Here is a 9,285-nt window from a genome sequence, read left to right as displayed (position 1 = left end):
AGGAAAACTAAAACAACAAAATGATATTCTGGTGTCGTTTCATAATTCTGAATAAAATTTGGAGGTGTTCAAATTTCTAAACCCTATAGTACAAAGGCTGTTTTCCAAGCAGGGCTAGGCCATGCTCTCTGTTGAATAGGAAAACTAATTAGCATCCTGTATGAACTATCTTGTCTTTTTTTAGGACCGGAAATCAAATGGGAAGGGTTCCCTCCTGTTCCAAGTGAGTTCCAGAAGAATTACTCATGTTCCTTAACCTATGAGTCAGACAGGAGTCTAGGAGAATGTTTCCAAAACAGGCAGACAATTAAATAAACACAGCAATTGATAATGTGATAGTCTGGAGAGGCAGTGGCTGCACTTGACCAAGGCAAGTGACCAGGTCTACAGCGAGAGGACCATAAGCCTGAATTCCCTGCAGAATCCATGGATAACTGGAGTTCAGCAAACCAACTCGAAGCATTTCCTGAAAGTGAACGTCCATGAGGTTTGTTTTCTGAGCCTTTATTCAATGTCATTGATTTTGGGTAGGAATTATAGCATCTTTCCCCAAGTGAACCAAGGGGCTGACTGCCATAACACTGCGCGGCCTGGCTCTCTGAAGCTTTGGCTGTCCGTGTGTTTTGACATCTCACAACACAGGATGTTAATCATTTCTGGACGGCGCTGGGTCTGCTCCCAGTGTCCATGTTAGCCACTGTTGATCTGCAGCCAGAAAAATAGCTTCTAAATGACAGAGACTTTCCCGATTCAAAATATAAAGTAATCAAGAAAGCTCAGCCCAGGAAATAACACAGCACCAAGCTGGATTCTCTCCTGGGCACATAAAAGATAGCCTCTTCTTTGCTCCCTCTAAAAAGGAGTCTGAAGCCAGGTTTCAGCTCTGTCTGAGCCTGTGAAGGGCCTACAGGCATCTCCTGAGCAGGGGTGTCAGGATGAGGGCACTACCCCACCCTCCTGATTCTTCTCATCTCTAGGGAAAATGGCAAGGTGGGTGTGCAGGGTCCACCCTGCCGTGGAGGAGGAGTAAGGGCTGACTGGTGTTTTTCTCCATCCCCCATTAAGCTCTCTGGGGTACAGAGACCAGGCAGGGGTGAGGGTGGGGTCCTTCCTCCACACAGGAGGCAGAATGACTTACTAAACACTGCTCTGATCACCGCCCTCCTCCTACAAACCTTAAAGGGAACCCTGCCCCCACACACCTACTGGAGAAATTCCGAAGTTATCCTAAGCCATTCAAGGCCCTTCACTCCTTGCCTGTCTGCCTAACTTTCAGCTTCATAGACCTGGGTATCTGAGAACTTACCAGCAATGCCAATATGGAGTATTGCTGGGGGCAAAACCATAGGGAAAGTTCAAGACCACATCTTAGAGGCAGTATTACAGGGAGCTTTAACTTTCTACTTTGTGTAGTTTCATACAGTATAAATCTTCCATGAATATGGAAACCATTAAGGAGAAAAAATAATCAAAGCCTGACCATGTTTATTTGGAAATGGTCTCTGTTGTTCTTTTGTCTTAGCAGCTGTGTGACTTTGAGCAACTTAATCAACCTCTCTGTTCTTACCTGTGAAATAAAGATAATCATATACCCCCTTTTGAGCATTAAAACACAAACATGTAAGTATTCATATTGAGTGTATATAGTAACACTCAATAAAGCTCTACTGTTGTTGATGACTGTGTTGCTCATCACGAATGCCCCAAACCCTCCTTCTCTGTGTGCTGTCAGCTCTGCTTTCTTTGTTTATGCTGCTCCATCTACCTGGAATGCATCCGCCTACTCTCGACCTCCTCCACAACCCTCCAACATCACCTCTCGCTGCAGGAGGGCTCCAATTCCCACCCCTCGCTGAGCCCCTTGCTCCCTGACCTCTGTTCCCATCACATTTTAGGCAGCTCTCTTTGAACAGCTATTACTTCTGTGGGATTGTTCCATGTGTCAGTCTTCCCTCTTAGACTGTGAGCTCTCTTTTTGTCTGCTTTATCTTTGGCTCTTAAAAAAAACTGGCAATGCTTAATTGAATCGAGGAGAATTTTACACATCAGTTTTTATGCTCTTTGGTATTCAGATAATAGCCCAACATTTAAAAGAAGCTGCACTTGAACAGGTTAGGCTCAATGCTCTCCTTCCTGTCAGCTTTTCACAATTTCAACCTGACTTTTAGTAAAATTTATGGTATTCGGTTTCAAAAAGCTAATGGTTTGAGGGTGCATGGATTTCTGTGTTTAAGTGTTCAAGATAGAAACAGATAGCATACCTATATTATACTCCAAATTTCTCTCTTATACACACACACACACACACACACACACACACACACACACACTGCCCGTGGAGATAGAAATTCCTAATAGTACATGAATGAGGCATAGGGTATAACATTTAGTATGTAATAAAATTTTAAATGCCGTGTCATTAAAAAAGCTGATTAGTTGGCAGGTGCTTACAGGAGGGCGGGGCAGGTCCTCGGGAGGGCTGGTGCCATAAAGGGACACCGGAGAAGGCAAATGCAGGGTGTTATTATGGAAATAGTCACATCGATCTGTCTTAACCAAGCCTTTTTCCTCCTCAGTGTTTGTACATGCTGTTCTCTTTGCCTAGAAAGCTTTGCCCTTTATCCAACCCATTTATTAAGTGAGCCTTCATCTTTCAGGTTTCAGCTTCAACATAACTGCCTCAGAGGGGTCTCTAGACCCAACCGCCTCATACTCTATTTCAGCACTGTTGGTATTTTCTTTAAGGCCCTTGCCAATTATTTTATTTTGTTATTTTATTATTTTTAAAATATTTTATGTCTGACTCTGGACTGAAAGCAACTTGAAAGGAAGTAGACTCTTGTAAGTTGTTGTTGTGTTTTTTTTTAATCGTATGCACAACACATAGTAGATGCTCAGTAAATACTTTGGGCAACATTTCATTTGGCACTTAGGGGAGTTGATTTCATCAACTCAGTGCCTTTTCCTGCCTGGTCAGCAAGCTGGTCCCCTGCCCCCTGAACTTGCTTCCCAGATGTGCACCTCTCTCATCCAGGGAATGCCTTTCATTACCTTCTCCACTTAACCACAGTCCTGTGGGAGGCAACTAATCGATATGTCTCTCTCACATCTCTCCCCCGCTCACACACCCCCTCCCACTCTCTAAAAAAAATCAATGGAAAGAATATCCTTGGGTGAGGATTGAAAATAATACTAATGATAATAATAAATTGAAAACTGGTAAAGTGCACATAACATGAAATTTACCAACTTAACCATTTTAAGTGTGTAGTTCAGTGGCATTAAGTACATTCACATTATTGCACAGCCATCACCACCACTCATCTTCAGAACTCTTTTTATCTTGCAAAACTAAAACTCCATAAATAATATCCAAATATTATTAAGTAACATCCTTCCATTTTCCTCTCCCAAGCCCCAGTATTTTCTTTGTCTCTATGCACTTGACTACTGTCATGGCTTTTAAAATAGTATGCATATAAACTTCTGTTTGCAACAGAGGTTAAACATATTTTACTGAATGTTCAGCTTGCTTTTTAACCTTACAATGTTTCTTGTCACACAGAAGGTACACCATTTTTTAAAGCTTCACATTTTATGACAGTAAACATGACCATCATTTGCTTTATAGCTTTTGAGGTTTATGTTTTGTTTGAAGCACCACCTTACCCTAAAATAATCATGTATTTTCCTGATTTTTTCATGTAACCAAAGTACTCTAGTCATACCTGTATTTCAGCACGTCTCCTTTTATATTGTAATGAATACTAACAACTAGTGTTAAGAAATCCATGTTCCAGGCATTAAGTTCTCTTCATGTATTATCTCATTTAATCTTCATAGCAAGTCAATGAGGTGAGTTCTATTATCCCTGTTTAATGATGAGACCATTGAGGCTTAGAGAATTTAAAAACATTTGTCATTCCACGTGGCAAGTGGTAAAGCTGTGATTTGAACTTGAGCGATCTGACTATATTCTCACCACAAAGTTATCTTCTCTGTTAAGTGGTACTCCCCAGGGTTGTGAATGTCATCTTATCTGTATTTCAACTCTAATGCAAAAGTTCTCAACAATTATTTTTGGAGTGAATTAATTCTCATTATTTCAACTCAGCATTCTATGCACAGCCTCAGCTATTGCCATTCCTCTCCCTCCCTCCAAATCAGCTAGTCCTCTATGAATCCAGTCTTGACCTTCCTGATATGCACAAAGCGCTGCTTCCTTTGCACTGGGAATTAGCTCCCCTGGGTGGTCAGTGATCTCAAGCATTACTGCTGCTGTCTCCAGGAAATCTGACTGCTTGTCAAAACATCGCTCCCTTCACAGAGTTCCCTGCTGGAACAACTCACACTGCACCTCTCTGTCCTCTTTCCTCTTTAAGGAATAATGATGCACCTTCCTCACTGGCTCATAGACCATGATTCTGTCACTGTCCTGCAGTGACCTTTCCTCTCTGGAGTCCACTTCATTCATTTACTCTTCCCAAAGCTATGAATTACTGATTTCTGGGTGGTCCCCTTTCTTCCTTAATTCTAGAGCCAGGCTCACAGTCATCTTCTCGCTAGCTTTTCTCATCTCCCTTAAACACTCCACCCTAGTATTGATGACCTTTCAAAGCTCTGGCTTCAAAACCTCTATTTTCAATATCAGATATTCTATGTTGTCTTACATCAGTCCAGTCCTGACCCCTGATTTGGTCACTGCAAAGATGTACCTTTCTTGTCTGGCTCTCTTGTCTTTCTGCTACAGTCTCCCTGCCCTCAATTCTCACCGCCTCCCTACCCCACCCCCACCCCTGTTGCTAATTTCTAGGCCTGGACAAACCCTTTCTATTGTCCCTGCTCCTCCCATTGCTGGGGAAGTTCAGGAAACCAGGCTGTTTGGATCTGTTACAAATTCATCTGGCTCCACTTCAGAAGGACCCTCCCTGCTGCTTGGCCGCCTTCTCACCGCCAACACGCTTCCTCCTCCACTTTGTAGCATCTCCTCTAAACCTTTCGATCTCTTAGAGCCAAACTCCACTTTTCAAAGATGCCTTTGCCTCCTCCTAGACTATGGAGGACAGGGCATCTCACTTGAGCTCTCTCAACTTCCCTGCCCTCCACCACACCCCCTTCTTTCCCATCTCAGAGCGGTAAATCTCTTCCCCTTCATCCTTTAGGGTGTTTATGAAGTATAATGGAGAAAATGGGCTTGAAATCAGCTCAGGTATCGCGTGGTTTTGTGTCCTGGAACAAAAGTTACTCAACATTTCAAGCCTTACTTTCTTCACCCATAAGTGGGGGTGAGGATAGTACCTGACTCGCCCTCGCTGGTTTGGCTCAGTGGATAGAGCGTTGGCCTGCGGACTTAAGGGTCCCAGGTTCTATTCTGGTCAAGGGCACATGCCAGGGTTGTGGGCTCGATCCCCAATAGGGGGCATGAAGGAGGCAGTCGATCAATGATTCTCTCTCATTGATGTTTCCATCTCTCCCTCTTCCTTCCTCTCTGAAATCAATAATATATATTGATTGATATACATATAATAGTACCTGCCTCAAAGGGATATGTAGATATGTAGAGAGGATTTCATGGCCCTCATGTGTGGCATGAGGCATCTGCCTAGAATTTCTGACTTTTCGCCCACCACCACACCTCCAACTTGTCCATTTGAGTCCCCAATCCCATTCCTTTCCCTTCAGGTGCTTTGCCCCGTCCATTTACCTCCTACTTATTTATAAATATTTTTATCTTTCCCTTTGACTAAATGTTGTTTCTTGACTTCTAAAAATGTGAACTTCTCCTTTACCCCCCAAATCTTTCTTGTGACTCTGTTAACAACTTCAGCCCCCATCCTCCTTCCCCACCTGCTTTCTTAATTTTACTGCCAAATCCCTTGAAAGAGCAGTCTCACTAGCTGATTCCCTTTCTCTCCCAACCACTCTCTCTTGCACCCTTTGCTGTCAGGCCTCACCACCTCTTCTCCCTCCCTCATCATCGTATTTAAATGCATTCCTGAAGCCACAATCATTCAGGCCCTTGGATACTTCAGTCACCACATTCAGCTGCTGCACTGGACAGTGACAATGCCCCGTTTCTGCTGGGAAAATCCACCCTGCCCTCACGCCACTCTACGTTTTTTTTGGTTCTCTTACTTCTCTTCCTTCTCCTTCAGTTCATTCTTCTATCATGTTTTGTTGAGCATCTATTATATCCCAAAGACAGCATTGACCCACTGGCCCCTGAAATGTGTATCCTAAGACGATAGACAAATAGTCATACATTCTCTGTATCAGCTACCTGCTCTCTGTGTGTGTGTCTACATATTTACAGAGTGTTACAAAAGCATATAACAGGGAGGAAGAATGGAGGAGAGGAAATGAAGGAAGGGCAATCGGGGAAGTAATATTGAAGCTGAGACCTGCTGGATGAGTAAGTGCTAACTGGGTAAAGAGCGGAGAGAATGGAGGGGTAAATTCCAGGAAAAGGAAGGAGAACTGGGAAGATTCTGCAGTGAGAAGGAACTTGGCAAATTCAAGAAATTGAAAGAAGGCCAGAGTAAGGGGAGTGCAGGAAACAAGGTGGTGGGGAGGTGAGATTGGGGCCATGAACAAAGGGCAGCTCGTGCAGGGTCCTGTGGGGCCTGGGAGGGTTTGGGATTTACTCCCAAGAGCAGTGGGCAGCTATGGAAAACCTCTCTTCAGCTGCCCAGCCGTTTCCTCCTTTCGGATGTGCCTCAGAGACAGGTATTTGGTGCTCTGCCCTCTCTTGGCCATTCAGATGCATGGCTGAGTGATCACCTCTCTGTGGTTAATTTTTGAACCCTATTGCCTCCTGAATTCAGTCCTTTTCCCAGCTACAGACTAGGATGACCTACTAGGGTTTCTTTCTGGTACTGCAGATGTAAATGTTGGAAACTGACCTCATCTCTTTTTTCAAAACTCTCCTTTTCCCCATATTTCCCATTTTGGTCAATGACAACTCCACTGGCCTCAAATTTTCCCAAGCTGGAAATGCTGGTGTTTCCTTGACTTGCCCTCATTATTCATTTATTTATTCTGAGGATAAAGCAAGAACCAAAAAGGATAAAGATGGAACTTGCATTCTAGTAGTGCTGGCCAACAGTGAACACACCAATCCTATATAATAAAAGCATAGTATGCAAATTGTCCCCTCCTCCAGGAATTCTTCTAGGAGTTCGAACCAGGGGGAAGGGCCAGCTGGGGGAAGGAAGGGAGTATCCAGCTGGCTACTGCCAGCCACTAGGGACCCTACCAGTGCACGAGTTTTGTGGACTGGGCCTCTAGTGTATGTTATAAGATCAGTGAGTAAATAGTGCTGTAAATAAAAATAAAGCAGATAGAAAATGACAGGGTGGGAATGCTGCTTATTTCATCAGAGAAGGTCTCTTTGAAGAGATAGATTTTAGCAGAGGCCAGAATAATGTGAAGGGCCCAGCCATGTGGATATTTGGTATTTGGACAATGACTGCAGCAGGCAAAGGGAACAGCAAATGCCAAGGCCCCAAGGAGCAGCATGCTTGAGGAGCAGCAAAGAGGTCAGTGGCTGGACTGTATCCAGTGGTAGGTGAAAGTGAATAGAGGAGGCCAGAGAAGCGGCACTTGCTGTAAGGTATGGACAGGGGATTAAAATTTAATTCTAAGTGAGATAAATCTTTGGAGGGTTTTGCTCAGAAAAGTGACATGACCTTATATACAAAGACCACAGGGCCCCTCTGGCTGCTGTGTGAGGAACAGCCTGCAGGGACAAAGTGAAGACCACCCAGAAATCCATGTCTTCTCCACATGCACAGGGCCTCACCACATCCATGCCCCTCTCCCTTGCTCACAGCTACCCCTTAAATTAACTCCATCTATATCATATCTGAATTATTATTGTGGTCGCATACATGATATTCCTGAATCTTTCTGGATTTAGCTTCCAGTTGCACAAACTTGAGCCAGCCTTTGCCTTGTTCAAGCCTTCAGTTGCTCCCCACACCAACTTCTTCAGTCTTATTTTTGAGGCCTCCTCTGGCTTCCAACCTATCTCCCACTGCTGCCTTTCACATTCCTCAAGCGAAAGTCACACTATACTGCTTGGTTCCCCCTATTAACCTTCTTGCCTCCCCACCTCCAAGCTTCTGCCCAACCTGCTCCATCTCCCAATAAAGCATTCTCTCACCATCCCCTATCTCTGTGAGACCCAGATTTCCTGAACCTTTCCTGATTACCCCAGGCAAAAGTGACTCTTCTAGCCTTTGGACTCTTACATTGTTCTAATGACACTATCACTTTAACATGGTTATAACTCTTTATTGTACACACATTATCTTCTTTATTAAATGATAAATTCTTAGAGGTTAAGGTCCAAGCAATATATCTGTGCGCTTTCCATCCACATTGCCTCGCCCTAGCCCAATGTGCATGGTGACGACACTACAGATATTTGTCAAATGAATGAATCGCTGGCTCCAGAATATTTAGGCAGTCTGTTTAGAGAGACACAACCAGGTCCTAAATCCATGCAAGTGAATAACATAAGACAGCATATAATGCAGGGATGCATGGAAAACAAACAGTCTGTGGACTGCAGGATCAGAAGGGAGGCCTGTAGGAGGTGGACTGGTCAGGAAAGAGCTGAAAACAGCTGGTGTTTCTGACGTGCTTACCACAGGCTGGCCTCTAGGCTGAATGCTTTACATGCATCATCTCATTCTTTTCAACTACCTTATGCTACAGGCACTCTGTATGACACTCGCTACAATGAGGAAAATGAAGTAGCATGGTGAAGTAATTTCCTTGAAGTCATGGTGTTATGAAATCTACAGAGGTGGGATTTGAACCCTTGCCTCTCTGGTGAGCCTCTACTGAGCACTCCAATATTCTGCCTTTAAGAACAAATAAAAGGCTCTGCTTTGAAAACAGGGTTTGTATTTTATTTTCTGTCTCATCCCAAAATGTATTTGAAGCAACTAAATACGAGCTGAGTTACGTCTGAGAAGATATATAGGATTTGAAGATGAGATAGGTGGTCCGGGTTAGGGAAGCAGGTGTTTGTGGGCTATAAAAGGCAGATTTGTTTCTGGGCAGAAGCAGTGAGCTGCCTAAATTGGAGAATGTATCTGGAGACTGGATGGGTGGGCAAATGCAGACAGTGTGTGGAAGGTGTTGCATGCCAAGAAGAATTGAGTGTCGATGTGCTAGGACCCAAGAAGATGTTAAAGATTTTATTAAAAGGCCAGGACATGACTCCATTCAAAGAACATTCACTGGGGCAGATTTCGCACTAAGCAGGTAAATCCA

The 9,285-nt window shown here is 43.8% G+C and overlaps 1 long non-coding RNA gene across 1 annotated transcript; it reads left to right on the top strand.

The window, feature by feature from the left end:
* The first annotated feature begins 324 nt into the window (after positions 1 to 324).
* On the top strand, positions 325 to 8,904 carry LOC107184564. Its single transcript, XR_001515419.1, has 2 exons — positions 325 to 487; positions 8,722 to 8,904. It is a non-coding gene; the product is annotated as an uncharacterized LOC107184564 (long non-coding RNA).
* The last annotated feature ends 381 nt before the right edge of the window (positions 8,905 to 9,285 follow it).

This window comes from Myotis davidii, unplaced genomic scaffold, assembly GCF_000327345.1.
Source record: "Myotis davidii unplaced genomic scaffold, ASM32734v1 scaffold946, whole genome shotgun sequence".
Classification (NCBI taxonomy): Eukaryota; Metazoa; Chordata; class Mammalia; order Chiroptera; family Vespertilionidae; genus Myotis; species Myotis davidii.
The sequence above is the reverse complement of the archived record's forward strand: the minus strand, read 5'-3'. Positions and strand labels throughout refer to the sequence as shown.